Source organism: Leuciscus leuciscus (genome assembly GCF_965113295.1).
Source record: "Leuciscus leuciscus genome assembly, chromosome: 23".
In the NCBI taxonomy this organism is placed as follows: Eukaryota; Metazoa; Chordata; class Actinopteri; order Cypriniformes; family Leuciscidae; genus Leuciscus; species Leuciscus leuciscus.
Genome location: NC_138747.1, coordinates 5,948,961 through 5,965,984, shown reverse-complemented (window position 1 = coordinate 5,965,984; position 17,024 = coordinate 5,948,961). Strand labels below are relative to the sequence as shown.

Genomic DNA, 17,024 nt, shown 5'->3' with positions numbered 1-17,024 from the left:
CGCACAAGCCCTGAAAAGTGAAGCCAAAACGTCTCGATCGCCCCCCGGTGACTGGTCCTAGTATAGGTCATAAGCCCCGCCTCCCCGTGTTATTCAACGGGACTTGAGACCAACTTAACAATTTAATTACACTTCAAATATCTTTTTTCCGAAGGTGGTTTCTGTCATTTACTGTAGTTTTTAATCACGCTGATGTAAATTCAAGTGTTTGTTTTTAAAATAAGTTTGTTTTTAGTTAGTTATTTGATGCTATAAAAACGGTGGTGTAACGTCATGATTGACAGCTGTGATTGACAGGTTCTCTGAGCGAAGTAGTCACTGAAGCACCAATATACTTTTTTTTCGGGATCTTCGGAGGACTGAGGAGATTGGAGCTTTAAATTGAGTATCTAATTTTCTATAATTAATTATTTCACACCGAGAGTGAGGGCGGGGCCTTGATTTTGCGGCTTTACTTCCTGCTCACTACTGCGCAGGTCTGGTCCTGAAATCGCTACTGCGCAGACTCAAGCCCCAAGATGTCAGCGCCATTTCGGGACACTGGCGGCTTCACTTCTCACCAATGGAAGAGAGCGAGGGGCGTTGTCCATATTTGTCCAAAACATTCTTTCTATTCTTTTACGGCTTCTTTTTCTGGATTCTATTTGAATTATTGATTTTGTAATAATCAAAAAGCATGTATAATCAGTTGAATAAAAACGCCAACCCTTATTAAAATCTAACAATAAAGCCCCGTTCACACTACAAGCGACACGATACCATTCATTTCAATGGGGAGCGGGCGATTTCCGGCGACACGCGCGACAGTGACCGTTGGCGACTGGATGGGGCGTGTCCAGTGACGTGACAAAGTTGAGATCTGTTCAACTTTATGCAAATGAAGAGCGACTTTCGGGAGCGACAACCAATAGGAGTGAAGTCAGTAGGGGGCGCGTGATCCGTCACTCTTCAGTGCCGAGTCCGACCGAGGCAAGATGAATGAGAAGTTTATTTTAGCAGTCAGAAACTGTCCAATAATTTATGATATGTCTCCGTGTCCATACAGTGGTACTCGCCGTGCTGACTCCGAGTCTGAATGGTTTCGTGGACTCAGAAAGACCAGTATTTGCCCATTTGCTGCAGTTAAATAGCCGCGATAGCAAAGAGCACTCACTGTTTCTCATTCATCTTTAATATTATGCATTTTATGTACTGATTCCATTTATATTTAGACTTTTCCTTCCAAAATGTTAGCTTGTAGTGGCAAGAAAACAGATTTGTTGTCTACAGCATGGAGTAACATCTGTGTTCCGTGAATGTCACTCACAAACATTACTAGGCAACCAGTAGTGGGAACGCCCACTAGCGACCTCACCGCCAGCCACTGGCGACATAGTCGCTGTTATTTTTCCTCATTTCCATCCCCCCCCCCCATGTCTGTTTTAATTATTTATTTAGTTTGTTTCATGATTTATTACAAATGTATCATCAAAAGCTTTGGTAATCAAATGCATTCATAAAACTTTACAACAATATCAAAAAAGTGTCATTAAGTGTTGATCGAAGTTGTGTAGTTACACATTACATTTTTATGACTGAATTCCACTGACGATAGAGTGCAATCAGTTCCTGGAGGTAAAAACTCTTTTTAAACCTTTAAAGACAGACCTACTGTAAGGTTGTTAATCGATGGTATTTACTTCTGCTGAAGCCGTCAGTCCGCATTATTTCAGTGTATTTTTTTAAATAATCTTATTTAACAGTAGCATTCATAAAACTACATTACCCATTATGCTGTACAGAAAATTACACCAGTCAGAGTTAAAAAAAAAGCAACAAGTGCCAAAGTAGCTCTTTAGCTCCGCCTACTCCCATGAAGCACTGCAAATTATATAATCGAGTCAATGTAGCTGGTTGGCTTAGACTAGAGCAATGACTAATGAATATTTTATATGTTTTACAGGGCTTCCTTAAGATTAGTTGACCAGACAACCTACTAACTGGTCCAGTGCTGGCCCGAGCCTTTTGGGGGCCCTAAGCAGAATTTGATTTGGGGGCCCCCTCCCACCACGCGGAGTCACCTGTGCTTGACGATTATTTAAACAAATGTCATGCTGTAATGTTACATTATAAATTAATACAGTGAGGTTATGTATTAATACAAAATAAATACTTAATAAAAAGTAAACCACATAATTTTTCTTTGAATAAATTAGCCAGCTTCGCTTGATTATTTTTTTTTTTTCATTAATTAATTGTCTGTATGTATAGTGGTAGTGAAAGCTTCGTCCATCTGATTTTTTGGGGACGGTGAAGGTGTCACTTATTGGCCCTCTTCTTACCAGATCAGACCTGTCGGACAGGAACGCTGAACATTCAACTGGGTAAATTGGAGGAGCTGTTGATCTATCTTGATAGCTGGAGCTTGTTGAGGGAGTGGATGGTAAATCTATATAGCAGTGGGTGCAGATGTAGAAGGACCTGTAGGGACATTAGATAAAAAAAAATGAATTATAACATAACACAAGATATTTTACAGCAAAGCCAACACAAAACAAAAACTGTTAGATTAACTGACCTGTCATGCCGGCTGAGGTAGAAACCGATGTGTCAGTGAATGCAAGTGCTTTTAACTGTTCCTCGCTTTCAGGCGCCTGTAACTCTGCAGTGGATGAACCTGCAACGATAAAATTGTCATGATCCGGGTTCCTCCTTTCTCTGTCTCCCTCTTGTGGCCACACTTTACACTCATTCACTACCCCATCACTTTAGCCTCATCAGTTCCAGCTGTTCCCATTTACCTTAATTTCTGCTCTATCGTCTCACCTGTTTCTCCTTTCCCCCTGATGCTTCCTGCTATTTCTAACCCTCTCTTTCTTTGCCTCTTTGTCAGTTTATTCCAAGCTATCAATGCAGATAACGCTTCTCTTACCTCTCTTGTCGAGTCGAGTCGAGTCGAGTCGAGTCGAGTCTTGTCATGTCCTGTCTCGTTCATGTGGAAGCCTCTCCTCAAGCCGGTAAATTTACCCTTTCTCTTACTCGCTCACTGAACTCTGCCCTGCCAATTCAGACTCTGTGTTCCTGGCCAGACGCTGTATCCAGGCTACAGTACCCTATCTCTCGGCAGGCTTCGCCTCACTCTGCAGTCTCCACTGGGACCTCTACTTCGCCTAACGCGTTGCTGCGCATCAAGAGTTCCAGTTACAAGTTATTTGCTATCTGCAGTTTTTGTTCTATTTCTACGAGCGAAGTTTTCTGTTTGACTGTTACCTGAGAATCCTGAGAAGATTTATGTTCCTTATTGATTCAGTGATTCGCTTCTCATTTTCATTAAAGACTGAATAATTGTGAATCTCGCTTTTTGGTCCTCTATCTCTCACCTCACAACATAAATAAATAAAAAGCTATGTTAAATGTGTCATGTCATATTAACAGGCTATGTAACCATTTGCCATCAAGAAAAACCTCACCTGCTGTATCATCAGCTGTGGAGGCACAGACACTTGAGAAATATCAGGGGCAGGTAGAATTGGTTGTGCTCCAAAGTCTTCAACAGTGTTCCCGAAAAAAAATAAAAAATATAGCATTGTATAAGTGCATAGTTGATCAAGCAGAATGAGTTTATTTTGCCATCATTACTTACACTCATCAACAAGCAATTCCACACCTAACAATTCATATTCTATTGGCAAATGAGGCATAATTGCAGTATGGTGAACACTTAACATGGTGATCTACTGCAGCCTAAATATGAGGGTAGCACCGCTACATCACCAGGCAGGTTGTCAGGTCCTTAAGTTGTCCTTAGGCTTTGCTAATTTCATTCTGCACTAAAAACTCCTCTTTTTAGCTGTTTTTTCTTATGTATTTTATCACTTGTTTTAATTTTTTTTGTTTCTGATTTTAATAAGTTCAATATGGTCTCTGTAGCACTTTGAGATTCTTTTATGAAAAGTGCTTTACAAATAAAATGTATTATTATTATTATTATAGTTATATTGATCATGAAATCAGAAATGATTAATTCATTCATTTATGTCACTTGTTTAAGTTATTTAATATGTAAAAAAAAAAACATTAAAAAACACTAGCAGCCGCTTAGTTCGCTTATGCCTCGGGCCGGCTCTGCAGGACTATTTTAACGATCTTTCCTACATTTCTGGGCCTTCAAAGTTTTAATTCAGGGTTCTTGCAGGTTTCAGCAAGTCAAATTTAAGACCTTTTTAAGACATTTTACGACCATAAAGTTTGAAATTTAAGACCTACCAAAAAAAAAATTCAAATCAAAGAATTCATTTTATTTCAATGAATTAAGTAATTGAAAAAACATTAATTTAATTTACAGATAAAACGATTAGTAACCTTCCACACCCAACAACGTGTGTCAAATTGTACTATGCATATTATACTGTAAAAAACACATAATTAGTTGATTTTAGTTGATCATAGTTGATCATAACTAGAGATGAAATGGCATGAACATTTCATTTCAATGATTATAGTGACAAAAATGACCACGGTGATCACAGAATCCTGTTCAAAAAGTACTAATACTACACAATGTCGAAAACCAGCAAATAACAAATAAAATTAGCATCAATATGCACTTTTTGTTTACATAAACATTAAAATAATACCATTAAAAATGATAGCCACATTTTAAAAGTGTCTTGCAACATGTTATATACTAACATGTACAAGTTCAAATAAAGTTTAGACAAAAAAGTTGTTTTTATAAAAAGATAAACCTCACATATTTCAGACTTTAAATAATTTTTTATAAAAAGATAAATTACTGACATTTACAATGCACTTTAGCTTATCTTTTATTATTAATAGTAAAATTCGGTCTGATTTTCCCGTGGCGTCTGTCGTTGCAATGCAACCATGCACTGTGCTCTCCACAATGCAGGCATGAAAACAGGTCAGGGGTAAAAAAGGAGAGAAGGATGCGGCAGCAAAAAATCCAATCCAATCAACTTATATATATATAGTGCTTTTTAAATGTTAAATTCATCAATCTGGTGCAAATTAAACAAAGAAAAATTATTTTAGTTACAGTGTCTGTCTACATTACTACTACATAATAATAGTTACAATATTAATCCCATGATAGTAATAGCCATATATTGTAAAACAAATGCACTGAAAAATAAAGGAAACTTTCATAATTAGTTTTGTACTAATTTCTATACTTGAAAGAGTATATTTCTATACTTCACATTAAAGGTGTGATTGGGCTAGCCCAGTGTCAATCAAGAAAAGAACCAAATGGGCCGCTGATCTACGCGTTACATGGGGTGTCAAAAAAAAAAAAAAAAAACTAACGCTGACTTTTTATTGACCAATGCATTACACACTAACCCAGCGCCGCCAATTAAGCAAAACAAAACGAATGGGCCGCCGATGTACCAGTTTTAAGGGCCGTTAAGACAAAAAACGAAACAAAAAAGTATGAGATGTATCGGCCCAAAAAGCTCCCGGTAGTCCCGATGGCATGGCATTAGCCTACATGCCTGGACACAAAACAAAATCCTACCTGTAGCCTTTCACCATCCACTTATTTAGCTGCTGTTGCATCAATTGACATGCCATCTCCTTTTCTCTCTTTCTTTTTCTATGTTTTTTTATGTTTCTATGTTCTTTTTCTATGTTCGACAGCTTTTTTGCATTATCCATCTTTTTCGACGACAACTCACTAACGTTACTCGTTCCTGCTCGCTCAGCGCTCAAGGCGCCCGCGCCCGCTCGCGATATTATCCCGCCCACTTCTATGTCAAAATTAAAAATAATGACATTGGCAACATCGCTGTCTGTATCTGACAGGACAATTAACATTGTAAGCTAACTTACCTCAGGATTGCTTTCCGACGTGCGGTTCTTTGTTCGGCAGTGTGTCATCAGACTCGCGGTGTTAAAGACTTTGAAAACAATTCTGCCCTACTCTGACTCGGATTGGCTGTCAGGTTTCTGCATTAGGAATGATGATTGGTTTTTTAAAGCTGCTAAGTTTATGGTAACTATAGAGATATAGCGGGTAAATGCTGGCCACGACCACGACCCCCTCCCCTCCCACCCCATAAATATTTTCTGCACAAATCACATAGGTGACCCATTTTGGTTTTAAAACGGCGAATTTCGCCGAAAGGTGAGAAGTTTTCATGCCTGTCAATGACAAAGAAGTTTTAGTGGCTACTGGATTTCCACCGGCGAGAAACGCTTGCTGTAGCTCTGCTACAAGATTCATTTACGGAGAAGAGAAAAACACCCGTAGTGTTTGGGTGCACCCGCATCCTTCCAGTTGAGTGAGCTTTCAATGTTGTTACGGAAAGGGGCGAAGCTGATAGGTTGGTTCTTGTCACATGACCTGCGGTGCGTTTGCGGCATTCTGAAGAGTTGAGATTTTTTTTATCTCGCTGCGCCTGGAAAAAAACGAGTGCCCCGCTTCAATTATGAGCGCGCGCGCGCCTACATTTGAACGAACTTGAGCGCGCAAAAGATGTGATATGTGAACGGCCTGTTGGCGAGACCTTTTTTAGACCTGACTAAATGAAATTTAAGACCACGGATCAAAATCTGGCTGTTTTTAAGACATTTTAAGGCCTTAAATTTAAAGTTCAGAATTTTAGACTTTTTAAGACTTTTTAAGACCCCGCGGGAACCCTGTTAATTAAATAGCTGTCAATGGAGCCCCCGCCCTGAGCCATCGGATTTCATCAAAAATATCTTAATTTGTGTTCCGAAGATGAACGAAGGTCGTACGGGTTTGGAATGACATGAGGTTGAGTAATTAATGACAGAATTTTAATTTTTGAGTGAACTATCCCTTTAAGTAAATAAATGAGGGTGTAGGTTTGTTACCATAGAGAAAATACCATACTATCATCCTAACAGAAACGGGGGCCAAGACATGACAGTTTAGCTGTGTGTAAAAGGAACTGATTTTCCAGTTAGCCAGAAAGGAGTGAATAATTAAGTGATTGAGTGCGTGTCTGTAAACTATGGGTGTATTCTGTATGCTACTGGAGACATGCATGGAATTTGCATGTGCCTCACAAATGCATAAATGCATGTGTGTGCACAAATTTTGTACAGGACTCTGATCATACAAAATTGGAAATACATCCTATAAAAGAAAACCAAACCACTTGCAATATTACCTCTTTATAATATTGTACCAGCTGTTCCAGGCAAGTCCAAGTAGTTCCAGGCATCTTGAGGATTTAACCGCATTACAGTTCCATATCACGCCGCCAAACGATTTCAGTTATCTCAAAGGTCCTTAGGGCCTAGAACATTCAAAATAACCAAAACCCACAAAAAAATATATCAAGCAAATAAATATAACTAACAACTGGATAAAAATTACAAACCTTTTTCATGTTTTATCATCTATGGAATGTATACTCTCTTCTCTTTCTCCAATACAAACGCACAAAGATATAGTGCAAGCACACACTCGCACATATACCATAAACGGTACATTTATTAATAAAATAGTTTTAAAATTAAAAAGCGTACCATTTCTCAGTTGCATTGTAATGTCGCTGTTCTTGAATCACTTCTCTCTTAGCTCTAATGACGTTTTGAATTAGCAACTGAGGCTTGGTATCTGATAAAAAGAAATACCTTTCGGTCACCGAGGAGGAAAAACGGATGACGAGCCGTTGAATTGCACTTCGAGTCGTGGCTGCCTGCATTACAACCTCGGATGTGCATTATTTTTCAAATAATTCAGCAGCCCTTCATCAATTATTCCCAAACCTAGAGTTATAATCTGATAGAGAACACTGACTAGTGAAATGCCTCACCCAAGAACGATCTATCTGGCTGCAAACACGCGATTCGCGCCAAGTAACTTAACGTTGGTACAGTCGAAAAAGGCGAAGTTGAGTGCAACATAGTAAAATAACAACAAAGAAATAAACTGAAGAGATGCCCTTGACCGCTTTCTGCAGACGAGACGAGAGAGCTCGTGCGCGGTGGCCCTCGTCGTGTCATGAAGTAGCCCCGCCCCCATGTGCTGCTTTTTTACAGCGCGCGACCGTTTTTCACAGAAACAAACCGGTTTACTGTTAAATGCTGTAAATTTACTGCAAGTGCTTAATTTAACGACCATTAGCTGTAAATTTACACAATTAGCTGTTTATTGAAATAACAGTATTTTACTGTTGGAAATTGGCTGTATTTTTACAGCAATTTTTAACAGTGTAAAACAGAAACTATTTGTCGATCTATAGCAAATATTATTATTCATGTGCTCAAGAGAATATTTAAGCAATTAATGTTCATAACACTTCACTGCTAGGTATTTTTTGTACATTTTTGAAGTACTGCATATTATATTGCACAGATTTACAGCAGAGATTTTTTTATAGCTATGCAGCTAAATGTGAGTGTTAATATTTGAAACTATCATAACATGAACACACAATGCGGGGGTGGATAAATAAATAAATAGATTTTTAATACCTGATGTCACAGATAGTCGTATTAAAATAGTAAACTACTACTTATAAGTTCACCTGTAGTACAGATGCAGTAGGCTACAAATGAGAAAAGTCGTTCTTAAAGTCCCCCTGTAGTCACTAATTTATCCCTTAAAACTCACCTTTGACCACCAAGATGATATATTTAAAAGTTTTTTCCTTGAAATTTTGTATTTAGAAATTTAGTACTCGCACCAGGGATGCGTTCATTCCCGACACAAAGTCGGTATAAATGCGCGTTTAATACTGCAAAATACGCTCGATGTTACAGTCACTGCCCTTGCCGTCCAGAATAAAGAGAACATCCCAATCGAGTGAAGGGATTTGTGGAAACTGTGGTTCCTAATTATTGTGATCCAACATTTGCCTTGCATTTCAGGATGAAAAGACAAACATTTCAGGTGAAGGAGAATCTACTTCTTACCTCCGAGACTGTGTTATGATCTATATGACCTTATTATTTTTATTGTGAGTAGCCTATTAGGCTTATCATTATTGCTAATATGCTATATTTTTTCAAAAAAACTATAACGACAAACATGTCTTCTAATATCTTCAATTGTTGCGTATACCAAGCTGCAGTGGACACATTTATAAACGACTTTACTTTGACCCATTGTGCGAGCTGTCTCTTTAATACTGCATTTATATTCATGTTGCTGCTGATTGGGCTGACATTTTTGACACACCCACCAATTTTTTTATAAAAAAAAAAAAAAAAAAAAAATTAATTGCTGGGGGTTAGGGGCGTGATTAGGTTTTTCTCCATTTTTAGGTGTGTTCGATATGAAGCGGTGCTGCCCAAACCGATCTGTGAATGACATCAAAGAACCGTGAGAGTGATTGGAGATTTGACGGCTCTGCATGCTTTCGAATCGCTCTCCCAGTACACTGATGTCATACACCAATCGATCTGTGCAGCGCCGCTTCAAGTCGAACACACCTTTTGTCTTTAGCTGATGACCACATGCCTGTATAATGTTTATCACATTAAATGATTCTGCCCAGCTCACTATTCAGTTTTTTAAATATATTTATATTGTATTCTTGTATGTTATATTGTATTAATGCCACAACCAAATAGTTTTATTTCCAAACTAAATGCTTCCTTTGACATCGTTGAATTCTCTTTGCATCTTCAATGGCGACCTCTACTGGTGAAACCAGGGGGGTAATCCAGCATCCAGAAAGGGCCGCCATTGGCTAACAAGCCATCACCTACTGTTAGCATTCCATTGACTCCCATTCATTTTGGCGTCACTTTGACAGCGAATAACTTTACATCTGAGGCATTTAAAGACTCTATTTGTCCATTGTTTATTTATAAAGAAACATAACAATGTATAAAAAGCTCCATTACCTTGTATCTTACGTTATGGCCCCGTAGAAGCAGTTTTTGTAAAAATAGGCTAACGATTGCGTCATAACCACGCGACTCTCTGGAAATTACCATATAGACAGGAAAAGAAGCTCGTAGTCAATCGGGGGGACGTGGAGGCATAAAGTCCGATAAAGTAAAGGGAGAAGCCCATAGAGAGTCATAAAGTTGCTCCTGCTCCTAGCTCATGGACAGCTCCTACTCACGTTCTCCGTCTCTGCAAGTTTCGAAAGGGAATGATTCAGATTTCTCTTGGCACAGCTACTAGAAGACAGACAGGTTGCTCACGTCACATCTACGTCGTCAAGCTCAGTTTGAGTCTGCGCAGTACGCTCAGCCATCAGGAAGTGAGAGCTTCTAATTTGCTGCACTTTTCTCCGTTGAAATCTATGGGGTCGCTGTGTCCATTTCTTTTACTGTCTATGGGTGAAACTTTGTCCGCCAAAAAAAAACATACTTGACAAGCACACAGAGACATTTTGCTTATTTCACTTTATATCACTTTAAATGTGAAAATTATTCTCTCTTAGTTTATTGCACAGCTTTCCTATGTGACTATGATTAGTCAGTCGCAGGATTTAGCAGTCAAATATTGTTATCCAGTAAAATTACAGCGAAACTGTGTTATTGATCATTGTCTCTGGCAACTGATTTACTACATACTATTTTTACTACATAATATTTTCATATCTCTCATATCTCATCCCACTCTGACACACTGTTGATTCTATCAGCTGTTTTCATACCAGCTTCTGCTCTGCCTGAAACCACCAGAGAGTCAGAAACATGTAAGTGAATTTTTGCTTTGTTGATAATAGAATATTAAATCTGTTTTAAATGTTAAATAAGAAGAATCCTTTTCCTGACAGTGAGATCATCTAGAAACACTGATGTCTGTAATCATGATGCAGTAGTTCAGTTTTTTTTTTATTGTAATATGATTTCATCTGAGATCTTTTCTGTTGCAGCTGTTCCTCCTACTGATCACATTCACTCTGAAGGTTGTTCATTCACTCACAACACAATACAAAACTTATTTTCTGAACATTTGTAAAATGTCCTCCTTTCATGATCATGTGTCTTGTTAATTTCAAATTAATTTAATAAAAAAATCTGCACATAATAAATCTGATATAGATATAAACATGTATTAAAGCCTTATTCTTTCTTTTGACAGTCTCATGGCTTTTAGTAGTGCTGGTTTTCACTGGTATTGGTTTATTTCTGTCTGGACTCATGGGATTCATCTGTCTCTATCACTCTGCCAGTAAGTACAATGTACAAGTTATTCATAAACTGAGCTCCATGATAGAAACATATGATAATAATAAAGTGTATGTGTGCAGGTTCTGATGACGTTCTCACAGAGGTGATCTACAGCTCCTGTCATGTGGAAACAACATCTCTGTTAACTTCCTCTGTGTGCTCCGCAAAACATGGATGAACCGTTTCATTTCTTCACTTCTTGCACCTCTAAAGAGAAAAAATTATTTGTACAGAAAGAATGATAGTAGCCTATATTTGCAGTATGTAGCTATTTCATTCATATACTGATCAGCAGGCCCAGGCAGAATCTGTGGAGCTTTTTCTTTTTACATTTTGATTTTGAGAGAAAATTGATTTTATATTGGTAAAATGTGTGTTAAATGTTACTGAAGGCATCTTCAAGTATTCTATAGACTTTAGTGATGCAGATTCAGTGTCAGAAAGCATCAGAAATATTAAATGTAGTTTCTACAGTTTTTACACTTTTTTTTTATAACTATTGAGTTCTAACAATAAAGTTGCATTTTAACCGCAGCATGTTAGTGCCCTACTTGTTGAGTTTGTAGTCACTGTAAAAATTATTGTAATTGTTTAAAAGACTGTAAAAATGCTACAAGAAAAATATATTAATTGTTTGAATTGAACTGAAAGACTTTAATACACAGGTAAACGAACTCAATACAAAACAGGTGTGTTAATTAGTAACATAATGAGTAACCATGACAACTAATGCAAGGAACATAGGATACATAGGAACAAAAACATTGGACCAGAGGAGATGAAGGCTTTAAGCTGGTCAGGACCAGCCATGAAAAAGTCATTGAGCTGGGCAGAACCAGCGGTGATAAGGGTTGTGTGCTGGACAGGGCCAGCAGCGATAAAGGCTCTGGACTGTGTGGAATCAGCAGAGGAAGGCTGTCATCATCCTCAAGCTCCTCTCTATTTCCCATTGGCTCATATGTAGAAGTCGGCACACACACCTGGTCAGACTGGGCAGCGACATATACGGAACGGACGTGGCTTCAAGCTCTGGCTCTGTTGTGGGCATTGGCATGGGCTCAGGGTCCGTGGTGGGCCTCAACACGGTCTCCAGCGGTGGGCTCAGGCTCCTTTCCTGCTGTGGGAGAGAGCTCAGGCTCTGCAGTGGCCATCAACGCTTCCGTCAGCTGTGGGTATGCACACAGCAGACATCGGCGGATAGCGTCTCTCTCCAGTCTGCTAAATACAGGGCACTGTAATAGTTAGCCCTGTCCAATAAAGAGACTTTAATGTGGCCTTGCTAATTCAACAGAAAAGAGCTGTTGGATTTACTGGTTTGAAAGGATTTTTAGTTTGTTTTTAATTTTTTTGTAAATCAGTTTTAATTTATACGCTTTACAGGTTGTTCCACAAATGTTTGGATTTTTACTGCATTTTTACAGAATTATCCTGACAACCACAGCTCTGTAAAAATGACAAAGATTTTTTTGCAGTGTTATTTTCTCTGTTAAACAACCGTCCATTCGAGGAGCAAACTGAACCACTTGACTTTTGTCTGCAAGCTTTTAAACATCAAATAGTAAACATGTGACACATTTGGTTTTGGGTTTTGTTTCATTTTCATGTTTCATGTCTTTTATTTTGTAGTTTGGTTCTTGATTCCTAGTCATGTGATTCCCTTTCCCTCATGTGATCATGTCTTTCCAAAGGCTTGTTTGACTTCATACAGGCGGCTGACTTGAAGCAGTGCATGCCATAAAACATTGCTTTGAACCAGTTGGATTGCTTGGGTCCTAAGCTGGGACTCAGTACTTCACCACACCAGTTAGAAATTGTGTCCAACTTGAGACAGCGCCGACGCCACGTGACCAGGCACAGCGCCAGGATTCCAGTTTTGGATGGGCCAGACCAATTGTGGGTGGGCCTTAAGTTAAAAACGTTATCAAATCACTGTTTAACCTAATAAAAATGCCTGACTAATATACTGTTATATATACTGATAAGAGATTTTAATAGCTTGATGCTCTTTAAATATTTTATTGCATTTTAAAAAGTTTCGGTGCATAGGACGGACCTATCCGTGATCGCTCTTCTTGGTTCTGACCAAAGAAAAGCGCTTTGGAATCTCCATTACGCATCATACCTGGCTGTGCTTTAGCCCGGGGGGCAATGTTTCATAAAAAATGTAAGCTTCCCCGGGCGCCGCCATTGATTAGCAGACCATCGATTAGCAGACCATCACCTGCTGTTAGCATTCCATTGACTCCCATTCATTTTGGCGTCACTTTAACAGCGAATAACTTTACATCTGAGGCGTTTAAAGACTCCATTTGTCCATTATTTATTTCTAAAGAAACACGAAAATTTATAAAAGGCTCCATTACATTGTATCTTACGTTATGGCCCCGTAGAAGCAGTTTTTGTAAAAATAGGCTAACGATTGCATCATAACCACGCGACTCTCTGTCGCACTATGAGATAATAACTAATACAATAGGTTACCGCCAATTCATGGTCATCCTCGAAGATTAACAGCTACATCCGATCCCGATCCCGATCCCCACTGTTAAGCGCACTGTAAAGCGCTTAACCCACCAACAATGGGCACCACAAACAAAGCTAGACAAAAGACAATCACTGTAAAAAATGATTTTATGTCAAAGTAAATAAAACAGGAACAATCATGTATCTTTTGCTAAGAATAATTTTGTAAAAATGAAAACTTTAGTATATTAAGTAAATCCTAATTATATACTCATTTTTTACTTGTAAATATTAGACATCCAACAGACAAGTGAAATTGACTTCTGACTCTCTGGCATATTTACATGCATTAATTAAGTACTTGAAGCAAATAAAAAAAAATCAAGTAAAATTTAGTCCTTGAAGAAAGGAATCTGCGCATGCGCAGAAAGAAGAACACACGCGATGATTGAGGGATTTCGAATCTCCACTCCAACGGCTCTCGACAGGTAAGCAACAGTAAAAAACTGCATTATATTACGGATTTATAATGATTTTTTTATTAATTCAACGATTGTCTTGTCATCACTTCATGCTATACATTTGAAAAGTTTAGTGTTCGTAAGTTTAGAGACGTGCTCCAGAAAAAAGTTCAGGGAGACGGAGAGGCAGAGAGCACCCTGTTTATTTTCTTTATTTTACAAAAGCACAATGTTTTATTTCGATTGAAAGTGGAAAAAGTAGACATTTAACAGTTTAGTTTTTCATATTTCTTAAGTCTGTAATCTTTATGACCAAAAATGACGGAGTATAAGTCTAATTTGCTGCTATGTGAAAAAAAATCGAGCAAAACGCGCGGGCGCTTTTGCCGACTCAAGAGGGTTAATGACAGTTAGCTTTGTAGACGTTAGCCACCTTTTTTTTCTCAGTTTTAAACTTTACGTTTTACACGATTTATCAGTAATTACGCCTAAAAACCATGAATATGTCACTTAAATCATGATCTTTGTGTTTAATATTTGTTATTTTGTGTGCAATTTTCTTTATAGATGACAAATATTGGCCACGAATTAACAATAGGCCTAACGTTAAGTGAGAAGGTTCTCGTTCCCTCATCGTGCACAATATAATTCATTTCCTCATTCATTTGCTAAATCGTGCATACGGTCCCTGCTTTTACTAAATCGTGACCACGTTGTAAATGACAATAATTCGTACTCCCAAATTCCTAGTTCGTAGCCTTGATATCTGCTGTGTGTCACATGTTAGCATTAATGTGTGTAAATGACTATGAGAGTAAGGTCATGCAGGATGTTTTTAATGATTTGGTATAAATGAAATGAATAATGTGAATGCAAATTAATTAACTTTTAATTTAAAAGTATTTGCTGTTTACTGATTATAGTTTTTTTCTCTCTCTCTCTTTTCTTAATTTCAGGATATTTCTCAAATGCATTCAGTCCTTTGTGCCTCCGTTGCTGTAAACCGGTTGAGAGGGACAAAGAGAGAGACCGAACACACTGAATTGTTATTATTGTCATTATAGGTTTCTGTAGATGCTTATTTCTTAATAAATTACTCTTAACTGCACATTGTCACAGTATTATTTTGTCACATTATAAGAGTAACATTTAATTTAATTTAAAATAATTACCAGCACTGCATAAAACAAGTAAAATGTATTTAAAATATCAAGTGGTTTTACTTAATTATATTAATTATATCAGATTTGTAAGTAAAAATTACTCAATATAATTTAACAGGCCAAGTTATATGTACTTATTCACTTTGTGAATTTTACTCGGCTTAGCTAAGTAGATTTACTTAATTTCCATCAATGTGAAATTTACTTGAAAAAAATTCGTGCAAAAACTTGCCTTATAAAAATTTAGTAAATTCTACTTATTGTTTTTCTCAGTGATGGTAACATGAGGGCTATTTATACACAAGGACTAATCACTAAACAAGGAACACCTGAGAACAATCAAACAATGAACCAATGAGAAAACAGGACACATGACCAGAACAACCAATGAGAACATGACACATAAGACTTGAGGTGTGTTCGACATCGGCTGCGGCTGGATGTAACCGATCGGCGAGAGTTGCCGTGTACAGGCGGAGAGGAGCTGAAACAGACACTCTCTGCTTTCCCTAGTGACTTTCACGCTGCGTTTACATACTTTACCACAGCTGAAGTGAAATAAATGCAATATTTTAATATCAAATACACAGACGTTTCAGATACGTTTCCATTTAATACTTTATGTACTGCTTAATACAGCGCCTGTTTGTACAAGAATAAAGTTCAACATAAGCCTATACTATTTAAATACCAATGTAGTGTGGTCTACGTTTTTTTATCAGTTTTATTTTGATAAACATGACAAACTATAACATCGCGACTACATGCAAAGAGCTTTTACTGTTATAAAAAGATTATTTGTGAGCATTAGTGGAACAGAAGGTAATCGAATAAACACGAAACACACGTGATCGTTGTCATGCGGTGGATTCGGCCAATCGTGGAACAGTTGTGTCGTCATCAGAGCTTGTGCAGCCGCTCCATAGACAGTATAAGAAATGGACAGAGTCATCTCATTGGAACTCAATTGAGGCAAGTGAAGCCCATTTTCAGCGATTTTTTAGGACTTCCGTTCCTGACGCGCAGACTCAAACTGAGCTTGACGACGTAGATGTGACGTGAGCAACCCGTCTGTCTTCTAGTGGCTGTGGCATGAGAAATCTGAATCATTCCCTTCCGAATCTTGCAGAGACGGAGATCGTGAGTAGGAGGTGTCCATGAGCTACGAGCAGGAGAAACTTTTGCTAGGTATTCTGATTAATTATTTTGTCATTTTGCCTCTACGTCCCTCCGATTGCCCGCGAGCTTCTCCTCCCGTCAATACGGTAATCTCTCTACTGTGCGACAGAGAGTCGCGTGGTTATGACGCAATCGTTAGCCTACTTTTACAAAAACTGTTTTTACGGGGCCATAACGTAAGCTACAAGGTAATGGAGCATTTTATACATTGTCGTGTTTCTTTAGAAATAAATAATGGACAAATGGAGTCTTCAAACGCCTCAGATGTAAAGTTATTCGCTGTCAAAGTGACGCCAAAATGAATGGGAGTCAATGGGATGCTAACAGCAGGTGAAGTTCTGCTACAAGATGGTGGCACGCGGTCGGCTCCAACTTCCGGTCGACTTCCGGTCGACAAGAGAAGCTGCGCAGAATGAACCAGCCGGCTGCTCTCGAATTGCTCTCGCGGTACTTTGATGGTATATACGTCACAGTCACGTGCAGGCACAGCGTTATGGGTGGGCCTGACAGGCCTTGGACCACCCACTTTTCAACAGGACCACCCAAAACTTTTCTTCAAAAATAAAATAAACTTTTAAGATATTTTAATTTTGTCAAGAATTATAAAAAATCGGCAAATAAGCTCATAATTTGTGCTAAAATAGTC

General features: G+C 38.2%; 1 long non-coding RNA gene across 2 annotated transcripts; it reads left to right on the top strand.

The window, feature by feature from the left end:
• The first annotated feature begins 10,278 nt into the window (after positions 1 to 10,278).
• On the top strand, positions 10,279 to 11,877 carry LOC309487819. 2 transcript variants are annotated; one of them, XR_014201933.1, is made up of 5 exons: positions 10,279 to 10,634; positions 10,716 to 10,847; positions 11,024 to 11,113; positions 11,193 to 11,677; positions 11,730 to 11,877. It is a non-coding gene; the product is annotated as an uncharacterized lncRNA (long non-coding RNA). The 2 variants fall into 2 exon arrangements; XR_014201934.1 differs by having other exon boundaries at positions 10,281 to 10,634; positions 10,815 to 10,847.
• Positions 11,878 to 17,024: the final 5,147 nt, after the last annotated feature.